The sequence below is a fragment of the Octodon degus genome, unplaced genomic scaffold, assembly GCF_000260255.1.
Source record: "Octodon degus isolate 3935 unplaced genomic scaffold, OctDeg1.0 scaffold00079, whole genome shotgun sequence".
Classification (NCBI taxonomy): Eukaryota; Metazoa; Chordata; class Mammalia; order Rodentia; family Octodontidae; genus Octodon; species Octodon degus.
The window spans coordinates 5,419,457-5,423,336 of record NW_004524655.1 but is presented as its reverse complement, the minus strand read 5'-3'; positions in this window follow the sequence as shown (position 1 = coordinate 5,423,336).

The following is a 3,880-nucleotide window of genomic DNA, read 5'->3' as shown; positions in this document are numbered from 1 at the left end:
AATAAATAGATGGTGTAACGTAGGTAAAACAGTTTTGCAAAATCTCAACATGATTGGGATTTGAACTGTGGATTCCTTTCTTGAAGGTATGTAACTTGATTGAGCCATGTCTCTTTACTTGGCTTCCAATTTTTATCACCTGAAAACTGGAAATAAGTCAATAATGCTGACCTCCCTGGATAACTGTAAGACTCCCACAGAGAATGCATTAATGAAGCAGTGCTTGGCATAGACATTTAGAAAAATCACACTATTATTAAGTTCTTACTTCATTTAACTGCATCTGGCTTAACCTGGATAGCTCTAGGCACCAAGACAGGGAAAGACATTGAATCTTAGTCATGCAGGTGAAGCTTAGGGGTAAAGATGAATGGTCCTGGGTAAAAGAAAAGTGATGTGGGAGCTGCTTTAACATGAACTTGAGCTTTTATTTGGATGCCATTTTTACATTTGATTGTCACCTTTTGGCTCAGTCCCTCCTTGTTCTGGGATCTGTTAAAATAAATATCAACCAAGGGTTGTGATGATGATCTGACTGTTGTTTAGATAGCATATGAAACTGATTTGAAACTCCAGCCATGTTCTGCTTTCATATATAGTAGGAAGACAGAAAGTGAAAATCTCATCTACAAAATGAGTTGCCTCCTCAGCTCACTATATCTGTGAAAAAGAAAACAGGATGCAAACCCAAATTCTGTTGCTTGAGGCGGATTTCTCGGCTTTTCTGCATCCCTGAATTCTTCTATTGTGAAGATAAACTAAAAATGCACACACAAAGCACTTAGAATAGTGCCTGCCACACGTGCAAATACAAAAGATACAAGTACAGGGTTCATTTTAATTAACTGAACATGTTTTTGTTTGTACATGAACAGAAGAGCCCGCCAAGTACATAATTGACTAGGCACAGTGAAACTGCTTCTCTGAATGAGAACGGGGTCATTTAGAGTGAGAGGAGGGAACACTTATGGCTTGGTTTATGTCCCTTTACACTGCTCAAAGTTTTACCCCATGTATACTTTTTCCATAAAAAGTCAAAAACTGTTATGAATAGTGCAAAAAAAAAAAAAAAGACATCTCTCTGTCTAAACATTCACCATAGTTTTCATCAGGTCCCCCGTTTTCTTTTTGGGGAGACTTCTCCAACCTTAAATTTGTCTTCTATCAAAGGGGCCAGGGCCCTGTGCTGCACTGCTTTTGTGTATGACCTGCCAATCTAAGAGTGGTCGGTGCACTGTAAAGGGCTTCAGATATAAAAAGAATATGCCAGAGAGATTTGCTATTTGGTCCTTTAATGAAAAAGCTTTTCTAGGGCACATGTTGTTTTACAAACTGCTCATGACCACTGGGCAGGCTTGGTCAGAATAGTGGACAGTCGCTATCGGGGACCTCACCTGGGACCTGGCACAGAACTGGAACTCAGGACACTGATGCTTCCTTTCAGTCCCTGATCTACTTTAATACTAAAAGATCTTCCCTCCACTAAATGCTCCTTGCGTAAGTAAGCACAGTCGGTCTCCTTATGATGGCGCAAACTTCCTTCCTTTTTGTCAAGATGCTTATATTCTGCGGAAGGGAAGGATGGGCGAGTAATACTAATAATAACCTCTAGGTGGAGCAATAGCTCTGCGAATAAGCTCAGAAAGCTCCACAAGACAGGGTGGCTGAGTCTCCGGATTCCGGCATCTTTTTTTTGTCCTGGTAGAGAACCTCATACGACAGTTGGCTCTACCTGTTGGTGAGTGCTGGAAAACAATCTCAAATTTGAGTCTGCCGAGCTGCAAAATGCAGAATATACAAACGTCCAATAGATAGGCGCCGGGAATGTCAAGTAAGCTAAAACTTGGAGATGAAACTGACTACTTTGGAACACAGAACGAATGCAAGTTAACGCGATGGCTGGAAACCACAGCATCACGGCCGTTCCTTGGGCACCATGGCAAAGGCGCAATAATCCTGAATATTGTAGCTGGGGGCCAGGCGCGGTCGTGGAGAGTGCAGAGTTATTTACCAGGTGTAGGAGGTGGCACCTGGACATGGGGGAGAGAGGGGTGGGGTACACAGTGAGTAAGAGGTGACAGTTATGCGGAAGGAACGCTCTGCTGTGCTAACTGCTGTACAGGGGGTGACCGTGAATAACGCAAAGGCACTGTATCTTTCCAAAAGCTAGAAGCAAGGGTTTTGAATATTCTCACCTTAAAGCAACGATAAATGATGAGCTCTGGATACCTAGGATTTGTGAGGCTACGCTTTCCCTCACCAGGACTTCAGAAAACAAAGATAGTGTGAGAGGCGCCAGATACGTTTACCCAGATCTGAGTGCCTCACAACGTCACAGGGTACCACCAGGAACATGGAAAAATTCCATGTTTTATGCACCCCTTATGCAAATGTAGCTTAAATTAAAAAGAAAGAAGAAAGAAAGAAAGAAAGAAAGAAAGAAAGAAAGAAAGAAAGAAAGAGAAGCACATTCTGGAGCCTCTGCCTCGTTATCTGCAGCACAGGGATAGGCTAAGAGCCTGGCCTGGGAGGGATGTGATGACCGCGCGCTCGCGCATGCGTCACAGGGTCTGGGTGAGGGAGCCCACCATGAATGCCACAGCACCAGCCAGCTATTGATGTATTTTATGGCTCTATCATCAGAGCCCTCTTTCTGCTTTTCTCTTCTTGCCTCTCTTTCTTCCTACCTCCACCATTCTATGTCACGTTTCCGTGTCCAGCGCAGCCCTCTCGCCTGAATTCCACACCCTTCCACTCCATATTTCCCCAGGCATCTCTGGTTCATCAAGTTCAGACCTGACTCCTCACCTTCTCACCATGTACTTTCTTTTCTTCTCTTGGTGTGTTAGAAACATCACCCTCTGCCCGTGGGGATTCCTGATCCTATTGCACCCCTCCCACTTTACACAATCCATCACGCCAAGTTCTGTTTCTTCTGTGGATTAAACTTCCTTTAATGTTTTCTCCTATCCTCCCTACCATTGCTCCCCACAAGTCTCCGCTGCAGACTCCTCTTCCTTCCCTACTCCCTGCCCTTCACTCACCCGGTAGCCATCTCTCCCCTAAAAGCAAAGCTCATTATTCTCTGGTTCAAAATCCTGCTATGGAGCTGCGGAGATAGCTCAGAGGTCTAAGTGCCTTCCAGGCAAGTGCAAGGTCCCAGGTCCCCAGTACCACATGCCATGACAGCCTTGGAACCCTGGGTGCAGAGTGCTAGCCACCGAAACCAGCCGTGCTGCTGCATGCTTGCAATCCCAGCGCTGCCTAATGCCAGTAGGATGAAGTACAACCTTTATAGCATGACCCTTGAAACATCTAAAAATTTGGCCTCCATATCCCTCCATAGCCTCCTTTCTGCCTTCCTCTGTCCTGTACTTCTAACCTGAAACATAGTCAAGCTGGTTATTCAGCTGAAAAACCAAGCTACCCATTCAGGATGCCTATATACCTACAGAGATCGTACACTGGTAGCTTCTCTAGTGTTGATTTCTGGTTCCTACCCAACTCTTTATTTATTGTATTTAGGCTCTAAGTCCCGCAAGCTCTTTCTTTGCTCCCAAGAAGAACTAGATGTGGAAAACACGCCTGTCCTTTTTGTCCCCAGGACGTTGCTTCCAGGGGACACTTGGGTGTATAGCAGAAACTGCTGGAAGGCTAAGTAATGAAGCAGAGCGCTTGGTTTACCATTTTAGTTCTTGGAGGTCCTTCAGCCAGCCCCACCCTGGGACTCTGCATTGGTTGCTTTCTCCATGGGATTTTCTTATACTACTGCTATTTGGTCACCTCTTCCTCCTTGTTCCTCTCATCCTTTTCTTGCTTTCTCCCTTCCTCTTCATGTTCCTCTTCCTCCTCCTTCTCGTTTTTTTTTTTTTTTTTTTTT